We start from the raw sequence: 16,835 nt of genomic DNA, 5'->3' as shown, positions 1-16,835 counted from the left end.
AGCAAATCAGAATCCGGATTCTCCAGCTCCTCAAAAGGACAGTGACTTCCGTGTGGGAGGCCGAGCAGGGGTCTGTCTGCTGAGAACTTATTACAAAACTGCCCTGGAACATGGGCTTATTTACTTAAATGCAGAAAGGCTCTGACTGCCCAGAAAGAAGCCCTCAGGGGCCACCCCCCATCTACCCCCCTCTCTCTCCAGTGTAGCTGGGGGAGGTCAGCACAGGGTCACATACACCCCAAAGTCCTGGCAAAAGTATCTGGGACCCAGCTTGCCAGCTCTTACCACAGAGGACCCTGGGGCCCCCCACCTGTGCTTCTCAGAACCATTCAGCCTGTTGAAGAAATGACAGCTGGTTTTCTCACTTTTGTATGTGTCTGTACAAGATGGGCAACTTTTTGTGTATGCATGGTGTGAGGTCATATCGTGTTGGAGTGGGCAGAGGAAGAGGGAGAGAGGGAAGTAGGTAAGTGATGCCATGCGTGGCCGGATGTCCATCTATTCCGTGCGTCTGGTCTGAGATGGTATCCAGTGTGTGTGCGCACGGTGTATTATGTAAGGCTGCATGGAGAGCAGCTACTAAGGTATGCAAGGTGTGAGATGGGTTTTGTCTTTTGTGTGTATATAGTACGTAAAAGGGTCACTTAATTTTTCTGCCTGAATGGGAAAAATGGGCATCTCATTCTTTGATGTAAAATGAGCAACTAGATCAGGAACGGTGAAGGGTCTGAGACAGCTCTCCCTGCAGCTAACAGGTGGCCCAGCATGGTCTCCCATCTCTGGGAGCAACACCCGGGTCAGAGGCAAAGAGTGTTATTTCCTTGCAGCAGCGGTAACGCCCAGACCAGCTCCTCCAGCTCCTCCCCACCGGCATGCAGAGGTGTGTGTTTCAGAAGGACCTTGAAATTAGGAAGACTAATCTCATATGGGATGGCTTGGGGACCTCTCATCCTGCCTTCCAGACAGAGAGAAATGTTCATTTACTCTGGAATGTAAGCAGATCTTCCCCTGGAGGGGACATTCCTGTCTACCCTGGAATGTCTCTGAGATAGACCTTCCTGACTTGGCTGTAAATAGCCTTGCTCGGAGTGCCTGGACCACACAGAAACAGAAACATGAGATTTTCATGGAGAGCTGCTGGGATCTATTTTTTTTTTTAATACTTATAGATGGATATCTAATTTTCTTACTGTTGATATAGCGTGATGAATATTTTAGCATGGTGTTCTGAGTTGGAAAAGTATGGGGTGGGTGTGTGTGTGTGTGTGTGACTAATTTATTTGCTTAAAGTGTGAGATGGATGTCTAACTTTTTTCTCTATATGACTGAAATTCATACTCATATTTCTGTCCATTGTATGGCATGATGTTTTGTGTATGGGATGAGACAGTTATCAAATTTTCTGATACATTGGAAACGGTATCTTTTTGAGTGTGTGCTGTAATTGAATATTTAATATTTTGTATGATATGAAATAAAGATGGAGAACGAACTGGCAACCCACTCTAGAATTCTTGCCTGGGCAAGCCCATGGTCAGAGGAGCCTGGCAGGCTACAGTCCATGGGGTCGCAAAGAGTCAGACACAACTGAGTGACTAACACACTCACATGAAATAAAGATCTCATTTTTTATACATATGGTGGGACAGGGTATCTAACCTTTCATATGTGTTTCTGAGATGGATATATAACTGTTTTGTGTATCATGTGAGATGGTCATTTATGTAAATCTGTGTGTGTATTTGTGGCGTGTTATCTAATTTCATATTTTTACCATGGAGATAAACATGTAGCACTTTAATTTCTATCAGTTCTAAGTATTTAATACTTTCTTTTGTAATCCTATTTTTTAAAATAACAGCTGTATTGAGATATTTTTTTGACATGATATATCCCCATGTTGACATGAGATATCCCCATGTCAATACTCCTGTCACAGCCTTGTCATGGTGAGGGGGCTTGTGTAACTGAATGAAGCTCTGAGCCATGTTGTCTAGGGCCACCGGCGACAGACAGGTCATGGTGGAGAGTTCTGACAAAACACGGTCCCCTGGAGGAGGGAATGACAGACTGCCCCAGTATTCTTGCCGCAAGAAACCCAAGAAGCGCATGGAAAGGCAAAAGGATACGACACGAGAAGATGACCAGCCCAGGGCAGAAGGCTGTCCAGTACGCTACTGGAGAAAAGCGGAGGGCAACCACCAATAGCTTCAGAAAGAATGAAGAAGCTGGGCCAAAGTGGAAATGAGGCTCAGTTGTGTATGTGTCTGGTGGTGAAAGTACAGTCCAGTGCTGTAAAGAACAATATTGCATAGGAACCTGGAATGTTAGGTCCATCAAATAAGGTAAATTGGACGTGGTCAACCAGGAAAAGGCAAAAGTGAACACCGACATCTTAGGAATCAGTTAATTAAAACTGATGGGAATAGGCTAATTTAATTCGGATGACCATTATATCTACTACTGTGGGCAAGTATCCCTTAGAAGAAATGGAGTAGCCCTCATAGTCAACAGTTCAGTTCAGTTCAGTCGCTCAGTTATGTCTGACTCTTTGTGACCCCATGAACTGCAGCACGCCAGGCCTCCCTATCCATCACCAACTCCCAGAGTTTACCCAAAATCATGTCCATTGAGTCGGTGATGCCATCCAACCATTTCATCCTCTGTCGTCCCCTTCTCCTCCTGCCCCCAATCCCTCCCAGCATCAGAGTCTTTTCCAATGAGTCAACTCTTCCTATCAGGTGGCCAAAGTACTGGAATTTCAGCTTTAGCATCATTTCTTCCAAAGAAATCCCAGGGCTGATCTCCTTCAGAATGGACTGGTTGGATCTCCTTGCAGTCCAAGGGGCTCTCAAAAGTCTTCTCCAACAATTCAAAAGCATCAATTCTTCGGCGCTCAGCTTTCTTCACAGTCCAACTCTCACATCCATACATGACCACTAGAAAAACCATAGCCTTGAGTAGACGGACCTGTGTTGGCAAAGTAATGTCTCTGCTTTTTAATATGCTGTCTAGGTTGGTCATAACTTTCCTTCCAAGGAGTAAGCATTTTTTAATTTCATGGCTGCAATCACCATCTGCAGTGATTTTGGAGGCCAGAAAAATAAAGTCAGCCACTGTTTCCACTGTTTCCCCATCTATTTGCCATTAAGTGATGGGACCGGATGCCATGATCTTAGTTTTCTGAATGTTGAGCTTTAAGCCAACTTTTTGACTCTCTTCTTTCACTTTCATGAAGAGGCTCTTTAGTTCTTCTTCACTTCATAGTAAACAAAAGAATCTGAAATGCAGTAGTTGGTACAACATCAAAAACGACAGAATGATCTCAATTCATTTCCAAGGCAAACCATTCAACATTACAGTAATCCAAGTCTACACCCCAATCACTAATGCCCAAGAAGCTGAAGTTGACCACTTCTATGAAGCTCTACAACACCTTCTAGAATTAACACCAAAAAAAAGATGTCCTTTTCATCATAAGGGATTGGAATGCAAATAGTAGGAAGTCAAGAGATACCTGGAGTAACAGGCAAGTTTATCCTTGGAGTACAAAACAAAGCAGGGCAAAGGTTAACAGAGTTTTGTCAAGAGAACGCACTGCTCACAGCAAACACCTTCCAACAACACAAGAGACAAGCCTCATACAGACATCACCAGATGGTCAACACTGAAATCAGACTGATTATATTATATTTTTTGCAGCTGAAGTTGGAGAGGCTCTATACAGTCAGCAGAAACAAGACCTGGAGCTGACTGTGGCTCAGATCATGAACTCCTTATTGCAAAACTCAGACTTAAATTGAAGAAAGTAGGGAGAACCACTAGGCCATTCAGGTATGACCTAAATCAAATCCTTTATGATTATATGGTGGAGGTGATGAATACATTCAAGGGATTAGATCTAGCAGACAAAGTGCTGGAAGAAGTATGGATGGAGGTTTGTTAACATTGTACAGGAGGCAGTGAACAAAACCATCGCAAAGAGAAAGAAGGCAAGAAGACAAAGTGGTTGTCTGAGGAGGTTTGACAAATAGTTGAGGAAAGAAGAGAAGTGAAAGGTAAGGGGGAAAGGGAAAGATACACCCAACTGAATGCAGAGTTCCAGAAAACAGCAAGGAGACATAAGAAGGCCTTCTTAAATGAACAATGCAAAGAAAGAGAGGAAAATAATAGAATGGGAAAGACTAGAGAGCTATTCAAGAAAATTGGAGATATCAAGGGAACATTCCAAGCAAGGATGGGCACAATAAAGGACAGAAATGGTAAGGACCTAAAAGAAGCAGTAAAGATTAAGAAGAGGTGGCAAGAGTACACAGAAGAACTATACAAGAAAAGTCTTAATGACCTGGATAACCACAATGCTGTGGTCACTCATCTAGAGCCAGACATCCTGTAATATGAAGACAAGTGAGCCTTAGCAAGCATTACTACAAGCAAAGCTAGAGGATGCAATGAAATTCTGGCTGAGTTGTTTCAAATTCTAAAAGATGATGCTGTTAAAGTGCTGCATTCCGTATGTCAACAAATTTTCAGAACTCAGCAGTGGCCACAGGACTGGAAAAGGTCAGTTTTCATTATAATCCCAAAGGAGGTTAATGCCAAAGATGTTCAAACTACTGCCCAATTGTGCTTATTTCACATGCTAGCAAGGTTATGCCCCAATCTCTCAAGCTAGGCTTCAGCAGTACTTGAATCAAGAACTTCCAGATATACAAGCTGGATTTAGAAAAGGCAGAGGAACCAGAAATCAAATTGCCAACATTTGCTGGATGATAGAGAAAGCAAGGGAATTCCAGAAAAACATCTATTTCTGCTTCATTGATTGTGCTAAAGCTTTTGACTGTGTGGATCACAACAAACTGTAGAAAATTCTTAACGAGATAGGAGTACCAGACCACCTTACCCACCTTCTGAGAAACCTGTATGCAGGTCAAGAAGCAACAGTTAGAACCAGACTTGGAACAACTGACTGGTTCAAAATCGGAAAGAAGTATGACAAGGCTGTATATTGTCACCCTGCTTATTTAAGTTACATGCAGAGTACATCATGCAAAATACCCCAGGCTGGATGAATCACAAACTGGAATCCAGATTGCCAGGAGAAATGTCAACAACTTCAGATATACAGATGATACCACCCTAATGGCAGAAAGTGAGGAGGAACTGAAGAGCCTTTTGATGAGGGTGAGAGAGGGGAGTGAAAACGCTGACTTATAACTCAACATTCAAAGAACGAAGATCATGGCATCTGGTCCCATTGCTTCATGGCAAACAGATGCAGGAAAAGTGGAGACAGTGATAGATTTTATTTTCTTTGGCTCAAAAAATGACTGTGGATGGTGATTGCAGCCACAAAACTAAAGGATGCTTGCTTCTTGGAAGGAAAGCTATGACCAACCTAGACAGCATATTAAAGAGCAGCGACAAAACTTTGCTGACAAAGGGCCATATAGTCAAAGCTATTTTTTTCCAGTAGCCATGTATGGATGTAAGAGCTGGACCATAAAGAAAGCTGAGTGCCCAAGAATTGATGCTTTTGAACTGTAGTGCTGAGAAGACTCTTAAAAAATCTCTTGGACTGTAAGGAGATCCAACCAGCCCATCCTAAAGGAAATCAACCCTGAGTACTCATTGGAAGGACTGATGCTGAAGCCAAAGCTCCAATACTTTGGCCACCTGATGCGAAGAACTGACTCATTGGCAAAGACCCTGATGCTGGAAAAGATTGAGGGCAGGAGAAGGGGACAACAGAGGAAGAGATGGTTAGATAGAATCGTCAACTCAACCGACATGAGTTTGAGTGAACTCCAGATGGTGGAGGACAGGGAAGCCTAGTGTGTTGCAGTCCATGGGGTCCCAAGAGTTGGACAGGACTGAGCAACAGCAACGAGCGTCTCTTGTGACTGCCCTCTTCACTGAGAGCAACGTCTTCAAGGTTCATCTATGTTTCTGCACGTTAGCTCTGCCTTTCTATTGTCAAATGATATTTCATTCATTATATGGATTTACCACATTATCCAGTCATCAGCTGATGGAATTGGACTGTTTCCACCTTGAGACTTTTATCAAGAATAGACACTTATATGTCAATTTTGGGCGGACATTTGTTTTCATTTCTCTTGGGTCTGTACCTAGGTGTGGAACTGCTGGGTCATATGCTAACTTCACATTTAATTTTTTTGAGTAACTGCCAGACTGTTTTCCAAAGTGGCTGCACCATTTTACATTCCCATCAACAGTGCCTGAGGATTCCAATTTCTTTACATCCTTGGCAACACTTGTTTTTGCCTTTCTCTTTTTGGCCTCACCACGCAGCATGTGGGATCTTAGTTCCCTGACTAGGGATTGAACCCCTTCCCTTCCTACAGTGGAAGCATGGAGTCTTAACCACCAGACCACCAGGTTAGTCCCTTGCCTGTCCCTCTGACTCTAGCCATTCTAGTAGGTGAGAAGTGGTATCTGTGGTTTTGGTTTGCATTTCCCTATAGGCTAATCATGTTGAGCATCTTTACCTCTGACTCTAGCTATTCTGGCGGGTGAGAAGTGGTATCTGTGGTTTTGGTTTGCATTTCCCTATAGGCTAATGATGTAAAGCTATAGGGAAATGGCTTATTGGCCAATTGTGTATCTTTAGACAAATATCTATTCAGATAATTTTTCACTTTTTTAATTGTTTGTCTTTTTATTGTTGAGTTATAAGTGTTTATGCATTGCTTGTATTCTTATATATTCTTTTCTCGAGGAAGATTTTTGGTTATTTCTTTGTTTATTTTTGGTCATGCTGGGTCTTGGTTGCTGTGTGCAGGCTTTCTGTAGTTGCAGGGAGCAGGGCCCACTCTTCCTCGCGGTACAGGGGCTTCTCATCGTGGGGGCTTTTCCTGTTGCAGAGCACAGGAAGGAAACATACGCGCTACTGGGCTTCAGTAGTTGCGCAGGTCGGCCTGGTGGTTGTGCAAATACAGGATGAGTTCCCTCCGGCGTGTGGGATCGTCCCAGACCAGGTACCTACCTGCGTACCCTGCATTGGCAGGCAGATTCCTATCCACTGTACCACCAGGGAAGTCCTCTTACATATCGTTTATGTGTTCTAGGTACAGATCTCTTATCAGATTATGATTTGCAAAAATTTGAGTTTCTCTTTGTCTTCCTGATGGTGTCCTCTGAAATGCATGTGTCTTTCACTTTGACGATGTTCAACTTATCCATTCTTCCTGTGTGGTTTGTGCCTGTATCCTGTCTAAGGCACCATTGCCTAATCCAGGATTTATACCCATGCTTTTTCTAAGAGTTTAAAAGTTTGAGCTCTCACATTTAGGCCTTTGGTGCCTTTGAGTTAATTTTTTATATACATATGCGATAGCAGTCCAATTTCATTCTTTTGCATGTGAATATTCAGTTTTCCCAGCGCCATTTCTTAAAAAGACTATGCTTTCTCCATTGACTTGTCTTGGCATCCTTTTTGAAAACCAGTTGATCATAAATGTGAGGGCTCATTTTTGGACTCTCAGTTCTAGTCCATTGATCTGGATTTCTGTCCTTACTCCAGTACTGTCTTGATTACTGTAGCTTTGTAGTAAATTTTGAAATCAGGAAATGGGAGTATTCCAACCTTGTTCTTTTTCAAGATTGTTTTGGCTATTCTGGGTCTTGTGATTTTCCACACACATTTTAGGGTCACATTATCAGTATCTGTGAGGAAGCCATCTGGGTTTTGATATGGGTTGTAGATTAGCTGTGAGAACATTCACATCTTAACAACTTTGTCTCTGATCCCTGAACATGGATGTCTCCCCATTCCTTCAGGTCGTCTTCAATTTCCTTCAAAAATGTTTCCTAGCTTTCGGAATGTAAGTATCATACTCTTTCATTACATTGATTAGTAATTTGTTTTTTAATTAACACACTATACTTTTTAGAGCAGACTTAGGTTTACAGAAAAATTGGTCACAAAATACAGAGTTCTCACATGTCCCGTGTCTTCCAGCCCCTACACATTACGTCCCCTATTATTAACATCGGTATGTTTGTTATAATTGCTGAACCAATATCAATACATTGGTATGTACTGATACTACACAAAGTTCGTAGTTGACACAGCTTACATTCTGTGGGTGTGACAAATGTGTGATGATGTGTGTCCACCATCATAGCCTCACACAGAGCTGTCTCACTGCCCTGAAGGCCATCTGTGCTCCACCTGCTCGCCCCTCCCCACCCAGACCCCTGGCGACCACTCATTCTTCATCTCCACAGTTTTGCCTTTTCCAGAATGTCATAAAGTTGTAATCATATAGTACGTGGCCTTTCCCACTGGCATCTTTTACTTAGAAATACACATTTAAGGTTTCTCCATGTCTTTTCAGGGTGGCTCAGAGGGTAAAGAATCTGCATGTCTTTTTATGGCTTGATAACTCATTTCTTTTTAATGCTGAGTAATATTCCATTGTCTGGATGGACCACACTTTATCCATTTACTGAGGACATTTTGCTTGCTTCCAGTTTGGGCAACTATCATTAAAACTGCTATAAATATTTCTGCGCAATTTTCAACTCCTTTGGGTAAATACCAAGGAGCACGACTATTGAATCTAATGGTAAGAAAATCTTTATTTTCTAAGAAATTGCCACACTGTCTTCCAACATGACTGCACCGTTTTGCATTCCCACCAGCAATGATGAGAGCTCCTGGCAGTCCGTGTACTCACCCGCGATTGATGGCATCAGCGTTCTGGGTTTGGGCCGTTCTGTTGGGTATGCAGTGCTACCAGAATGCTGCTTTGGTTCGCACTTCCCTGGTGACGTATGACGTGGTCTCTCTTTTCTCGTGCTTGTTTGCCATCGGTAAGTCACTTGGTGAGGTGTTTGTTCAGGTCTTCTGCCCACTTCAAACCTTGGCTCCCAGAGGTATAGACCCACTGAGGCCCCACCACTGGGGGCCCGGCTCCCTCTCAGGGGCTCATGCGGGCTCCTCTTCCCCCTTGCTGGAGACGACCTGGGACAGAGACTGGACAGACTCTGCTGCCCACTTGAGAGTGCTCACGGGGGTGGTCAGCAGTGGACACATGGGCGTGGGGTGAGGCACAGAGCACCTGCTGCAGTTGGATTGAGCTTGGGTTTTTAGGCGGCACTGCCTTTGATCGGGAGGCACGGGTGTCTGGCCATCTCTCTTCTAGGCTGGCATTACCGCTGCTGTTGCTGCTCAATCACTAAGTCATGTCAGACTCTTTGTGACCCCCTAGACTGCAGCACGCCAGGCTTCCCTGTCCTTTATTATCTCCTGGAGTTTGCTCAAACTCATGTCCATTGAATCAATGATGCCGTTCAACCATCTCATCCTCTGTCGTCCCCTTCTCCTCCCGTCCTCAATCTTTTCCAGCATCAGGGTTTTTTCCAATGAGTCAGTTATTCACATAATGTGACCAAAGTATTGGTGCTTCAGCTTCAGCATCAGTCCTTCCAATGAATATTCAGGACTGATTTCCTTTAGGATTGACTAGTTTGATCACCTGGCAGTCCAAGGGACTCTCAAGAGTCTTCTCCAACACCACAGTTCAAACGCATCAATTCTTTGGTGCTCAGCCTTCTTTACGGTCCAGCTCTCACATCTATACGTGACTACTGGAAAAACCATAGCTTTGACTGTATGGATCTTTGTCGGCACAGTGATGTCTCTGATTTTTAATATGCTGCCTAGGTTTGTCATAGCTCTTCTTCCAAGGAGCAAGCATCCTTTAATTTTGTGCCTCCAATCACTGTCTGTTTTGGAGTTCACGAACATAAACTCTGTTACTGTTTCCACTTTTTCTTCCATCTATTTGCCATGAAGCAATAGGACCAGATGCCATGATCTTGGTTCTTTGAATGTTGAGTTTTAAACAAGCTTTTTCACTCTCCTCTTTCACCCTCATCAAGAGGCTCTTTAGTTCCTCCTCACTTTCTGCCATTAGAGTGGTATCATCCATCCAGTTCTAACTGTTGCTTCCTGAATTTCATACGTTTCTCAGGAGGCAGGTAAGGTGGTCTAGTACTCCCATTTCTTTAAGAATTTTCCACAGTGTGTTGTGATCCAGACATGGAACGATGGACTGGTTCCAAATTGGGAAAGGAGTACGTCAAGGCTGTATATTGTCACCCTGCTTATTTAACTTCTATGCAGAGGACATCATGGGAAACGCTGGGCTGGATGAAGCCCAGGCTGGAATCAAGATGACACCACCCTTATGGCAGAAAGTGAAGAGGAACTAAAAAGCCTCTTGATGAAAGTGAAAGGGAAGAGTGGAAATGTTGCTTAAAGCTCAACATTCAGAAAACTAAGATCATGGCATCTGGTCCCATCACTTCCTGGGAAACAGATGGGGAAACAGTGGAAAAACAGTGTCAGACTTTATTTTAGGGGGCTCCAAATCACAGCAGATGGTGAGTGATTGCAGCCATGAAATTAAAAGATGCTTACTCCTTGGAAGGAAAGTTATGACCAACCTAGATAGCATATTGAAAAGCAGAGACATTACTTTGCCAACACAGGTCCGTCTAGTCAAGGCTATGGTTTTTCCAGTGGTCATGTATGGATGTGAGAGTTGGACTGTGAAGAAAGCTGAGCGCCGAAGAATTGATGCTTTTGAACTGTTGGAGAAGACTTTTGAGAGCCCCTTGGACTGCAAGGAGATCCAACCAGTCCATCCTAAAGAAGGCCAGTCCTGGGTGTTCACTGGAAGGGCTGATGCTAAAGCTGAAACTCCAATACTTTGGCCATTTCATGCAAAGAGTTGACTCATTGGAAAAGACTCTGATGCTGGGTGGGATTGGGGGCAGGAGGAGACGGGGACGACAGAGGATGAGATGGCTGGATGGCATCACCGACTCAATGGACGTGAGTTTGAGTGAACTCCAAGAGTTGGTGATGGACAGGGAGGCCTGGCGTGCTGCGATTCATGGGGTCGCAAAGAGTCAGACACGACTGAGCGACTGAGCTGAATTGAATTGAGAGCCCATGTTCAGGGGGCGAGTAATGCTGAGGAAACAGGAGGATGAAGGGGGCAGATAAAAACAGAAGTGACTCCATCACAAGGCTGTGGCAAGGCAGGTGCTAGTTTCATAGCATTCATTTTCGTTTTCCATCAAAGTAACAGAAGAAAAAAAGCAGAGAGAATGGAACAGACTGGTGAAAGGCAGACGTGGGTTTTCTACTACAAGAGATACTTGTTTCCCCAAAGCCCCTCCAAATTAAGAATAAAGATGATGAAAGGCAACAGGGGGTAAGCTCTCGGCCAGCTTCCCTCAGCAAAGCCACACAGCAGGGGTGCTCATTCAGCCCCGAGCCCAGAGGTCACAGCCCCCAGTGGCTCCGGGGCAGGCCCTTCCTGTCCTTTGGCTTCCAGGTGCCTGGCAGCCTGAGGCAATGCTGGGCTTGCAGACATGGCCTTCCTGTCTCCGCCTCCCTCGCCATGTGGCTGCTCTGTGTCTGTGTCCACGTTTCCTTCTGCTCATAAGGACGTCTGTCAGCTTGGCTCAAGCCCACCTAAGGACCTCGTTTTAACTTGACATCTGCAGAGACTCCCGCTTCCAAAGCAGGTTGCACCCGCCAGATGGCATTAGGTAGAACACGCCTTTGGGCAGGACGCAGGTCCACGCGCACCAGTCATTCTGGGTCCCTCTCAGAGCGAGTTTCTGGTGTGAGCCAGCGCCTTCCACACTGCCTGGAACCCGCACCCCGAGCCCCGTCACCCCCACCCCCTCCTGCGGTCTGCGCTCTTTCTCATTTGCCTGTGCCTGCGCCGCCCCCCGCCGCGTGGCAGCTCTCTGCCTTTGGTTCTGTGCCTGAGGGTTTGCACCACAGTCTGCTCCTGATGACTCCTGGGCCTGGAGATCCTGAGCTGATCCAGGCCTGCAGGGCCTCCCTGCGGCCCTGGGGAGAACAAGCTTCCCGCCCCTGGTGGGTCTGGGGGTTCCTGGGGCACCTGTGCTGGGAGAGGAGCTTTGCTCGCTGAGCCGAGGCCCTGGTGACTCGGGTCGGCTGGGCTCTGAGGAGGCCCCTGCTTCGGCTGCCACCGCCCAGTTCTCTGCAAACACCACCTCACTAGGAAACGCACTTTCCTTCCCTTTGGATGAGCCGTGCCAGAGGAGGCACAGCTGTTGCTGTGGGGACTGTGCTCGCTCCTCCGCCCTGCAGGCAGGATCGTCCACGAGTCAACTGTCTTCAGAGCCGCAGTGCTGGGGCGCTCATACACCCCAAACTCCTGTCACAGAGGGAGGGAGAGCAGAAGGGAGGCAGGAAGACGGGAGGCAGAGGGGGAGGAGGGGTGGGAGGAGGGGACATATTTAGCATGATTTTTGTAAAAAATAAAAACGGAGTAGCTATGATCCAGGTTGGAGGAGGAAATGGCAACCCGCTGCAGTATTCTTGCCTGGAGAATCCCATAGACAGAGGAACCTGGAGGGCTGAAGCCCATGGGGTCACAAAGGGTCAGACAAGACTGAAGCGACTGAGCACAAGCACACACAGGGTCCAGGCACCCACAGCACAGCCAGGAGTCCAGTGTGGATGTGGTTCAGACACTTCCTGCATCGCTGAGAGCTTGCAGTTCTCTAACTGCATCAAACTCAAGGACATCACCGGCCCTGTTCAAAACAACACCTGTGAGCAGCGGCCACCTGCAACCTTGCAGCTTCAAAGTCCCCCACCCATACTCACTTAGCTTCTTCCAGCTCCGATCTGGATCCTTGGGAAGCATTTTCTGTCAGCAAGCCACGTGCTGCCTCTCTAAGCCCGCACCTTGTAGGCTGCAGCTCACAGGTCCAGTGCTTGGATCTGGGCTGCACACCCCAACCAACCCCCGATAAATGCCTCCTTATCACAACCAGGTCTTCACTCTTGGGCACCGGAGGGAAGAAGCAAGCAACCAATAGGGCTTTCGGTCCCGGGGGCTGACAGCTCTGGCCTCGTCCTGCCTTCTTTCTGGCGCTGGGCTGTTTGCCATGGACATGCGTGACCCTGTGTGGGGTTGAGATTTGACGTCAGATGATGAAGGAAGTGCATCAGAGAGGCCCCTCCTCCCCTTCCGCACCCTGACCCTGGCCCTGGGAGGACCCCGTGGTCCACACACTTGTGATCTGTGACAAAAACAACATACGGGGGTGGGGATGGGACTAAGTGGGAGCAAAGTTTTGTAAGCTATTGAAACTGTGCATATTAATTCAGACTAGATTATTATAAATTGTTACTTGTAATACACAGAACAACCAATAAGATAATAAAAAATATATGTATATATTCCCTCCTCCCCAGAACAAAAATACTTAAGACAAATAGAAAACAAGCAGCAAAGTCGGTGGAAGGAAGTCCTTGTTTATCAGTAATTACACTAAACATAAGTGTACTGAATTCTCTAATAAAATACGCCAAAAAAGTGGAGACCACTCAAATGTCTATCAACTGAGGAAGATAACAAAATGTGTATCTATACAGTGGAATTTTATCCAGCCAAAAAAGGAATGATGCACTGACATATGCTGCAGGATGGATGGACGTTGAACACATTATGCTAAGTGAAAAAAATAGACACAAAGAGCTATGCATTGCATGACTGCATTTAGATACGTTATTAAATAGGCCATGAAAGCCGTACGGCCTATATTAGGTTATTGGGCCATAAAGAAGGCTGAGCGCCGAAGAATTGATGCTTTTGAACTGTGGTGTTGGAGAAGACTCTTGACAGTCCCTTGGACTGCAAGGAGATCCAACCAGTCCATTCTAAAGGAGACCAGTCCTGATTATTCACTGGAAGGACTGATGCTGAAGCTGAAGCTCCAATACTTTGGCCACCTGATGCAAAGAGCCAGCTCACTAGAAAAGACCGTGATGCTGGGAAAGATGGAAGGCAGGAGGATAAGGGGACGACAGAGGATGAGATGGCTGGATGGCATCACCAACTCGATGGACATGAGTTTAAACAAGTTCTGGGAGATGGTGAAGGACCGGAAGCCTGGTATGTTGCAGTCCATGGGGTCACAAAGTCCATGGGGTCCATGGGGTCAGACACAATTGAGTGAACAACATCATTAATATAGGCAAATTCATGGAGATATTAACCTGCAGATTAATCTGAAGCTGTCAGAGTCTGAGAGGAGAGGGAAATGTGGAGTGCCTGCTAAATGGACACAGGGTTCCTTATCAGTTCGGTTCAGTTGTTCAGTTGTGTCTGACTCTTTGCGACCCCATGGACTGCAGCACACCATGCTTCCTTGTCTATCACCAACTCCCGGAGCTTGCTCAAAGTCATGTCCACTGAGTCGGTGATGCTATCCAATCACCTCATCCTGCCTTCAATCTTTCCCAGATTCAGGGTCTTTTCTAATGAGTCAGTTCTTCGGATCAGGTGGCCAAAGTTTTGGAGCTTCAGCTTCAGCATCAGTCCTTCCAGTGAATATTCAGGACTGATTTCCTTTAGGATTGACTGGTTTGATCTCCTTGGAGTCCAGGGGACTCCCAAGTGTCTTCTCCAACACCACAGTTCAAAAGCATCAGCTTCTCAGACAGATGTGTCTGACACCAGGGGAAAAACGACAGTTGTGTGGCCCCTTACTCCACCTGCTGGCTCTCCATCCTCACCCTGTGCTCACCCCTGGCTCTGGCTGGCTGTCCACAAGCCCCGTGGCTGCGGGTTCCCTATTCCAGCACCAGGACGGTCTTCCAGGATTACGGCCTTAATCTTGGCCGGAACCATGGCTCTTCAAAGGGACCCCAGGAGAAGACTGATTCCACTGCTTTTACAGAGAAGCACATCGGAATGCTGGACACTGGGTGGATGGCCTAGGCCTGAAGTGAGGCTGCCAGATTTATGTTCTTTCCAGATGAAATGTGGAGCCGCTAGCAACAGGAGACCGGAGATCAAGCCGTGAGCCTTTGGACTGGGAACACTGACTCCAGGACCCGAGACTACCAGAGAACTCCTAACCCTAGGGAATATTAAATAGTGAGCACTCCCACCAAGCAAACCACTTCAATACAAGACCCGGCATCACACAGCTACCAGCAGTACCCTGTGCAGGACACCTCATCCAAACAACAAATAAGACAAAAATACACACCTGATCATCAGCAGACAGGATTACCACCTCACTCAGCCCTGCCCATCAGAGGAAAAGCAAAGAAACTCAGCACAAATCTCACCCCGTGCGAAGCTTACACAAGCCACTGGACCAACCTTATGAGGGCAGAAACCAGAAGGAAGAAAGATTTCAATCTTAAAGCCTGGGAAAAGGAGACTTCAAACACAATAAGTTTTAAAAATAATAATAATGAACAGGCAGAGAAATATTGAACAAATGAAGGAAAAAACTAGAAACACAGAAGTCCAAATAAATGAAGGGGAAATAGGCGAACCACCTGAAAAAGAATTCACAAGCATGATAGTAAAGATGATCAAAAACCTTGCAAACAGAATGAAGAAAACACAAGAATTGATTAACAAAGACCTAGAAGAACTAAAGAATAAACGTACAGAGACAAACATACAATTACTAAAATTAAACATACTCTAGAAGGAATCCATAGCAGGATATCTGAAGCAAAGAACAGATCAGTGAGCTGGAAGATAAAATGGTGGAAATAACTGCTGAAGAGCAGAATACAGTAAAAAGAATGAAAAGAACTGAGGCTAGTCTCAGAGACCTCTGGAACAAAATTAAATGTGCCAACATTTGAGTTATAGGGATCCCAGAAGAAGAAGAGAAAAAGAAAGGGTATGAGAAAAATTTTGAAGAGATTATAGTAGAAAATTTTCCCAATAGGGAAAAGGAAATAGTCAATCAAGTCCAAGAGGTGCAAAGAGTCCCACACAGGATAAATGCAAGGAGAAACACACCATGCAAATGGAAAGCAAAAGAAAGCTGGAGAAGCAATCCTCATATCAGGCAAAACAGACCTTAAAATAAAAATATTATAAGAGACAAGGACACTACATAATGATCAAGGGATCAATCCAAAAGGAAGACATAACAATTGTAAATATCTATGCACCCAACATAGGAGTACCTCAATACATAAGACAAACACTAATAAGACATAAAAGGAGAAGTTGACAGTAACCCGAATAATGGTAGGAGACTCTAACACCCGACTCACACCAATGGACAGATCATCAAAACAGAAAGTTAATAAGGAAACACAAGTCCTAAATGATATATATTAGATGAGATGGATCTCACCGAAATCTTCAGGACGTTCCATCCAAACGCAGAAGAATACACCTTCTTCTCAAGTGCACATGGAACATTCTCCAAGACAGACCACATCTGGAGTCACAAATCAAACCTCAGTAAATTTAAGAAAACTGAAATCGTATCAGGCATCTTTTCCAGCCACAACGCTATGAGACTAGGTATCAATTACAAGAAAAAAACTGTAAAAAAAACAAACACATGCAGATGAAACAATAGATTTCCAAGTAACCAACAGGTTACTGAAGGAATCTAAAGGGAAATCAAAAACTTTCTAGAAAGAAATGACAATGAAAACACGACAAATCAAAACCTATGGGATGCAGCAAAAGCAGTTCCAAGAAGGAAGTTTATAGCAATACAATCCTCCCTCAAGAAACAAGAAAAACCTCAAACAGACAACCTAAATTTACACCTAAAACAATTGGGAAAAGAACAACAACAACAAAAAAAACTCCAAAATTAGCAGAAAGAAAGAAATCATGAAGATGAGAGCAGAAATAAATGAAATGAAAGAAACAATAGTAAAGATTAATAAAACTAAAAGCTGCTTCTTTGAAAAGATAAAATTGACAAACCTTTAGCCAGGCTCGTCAAGGAAAAAAAAGAATCAAGTC

This window comes from Bubalus kerabau, chromosome 7, assembly GCF_029407905.1.
Source record: "Bubalus kerabau isolate K-KA32 ecotype Philippines breed swamp buffalo chromosome 7, PCC_UOA_SB_1v2, whole genome shotgun sequence".
NCBI lineage: Eukaryota > Metazoa > Chordata > Mammalia > Artiodactyla > Bovidae > Bubalus > Bubalus kerabau.
This window is presented reverse-complemented; position numbering follows the sequence as displayed.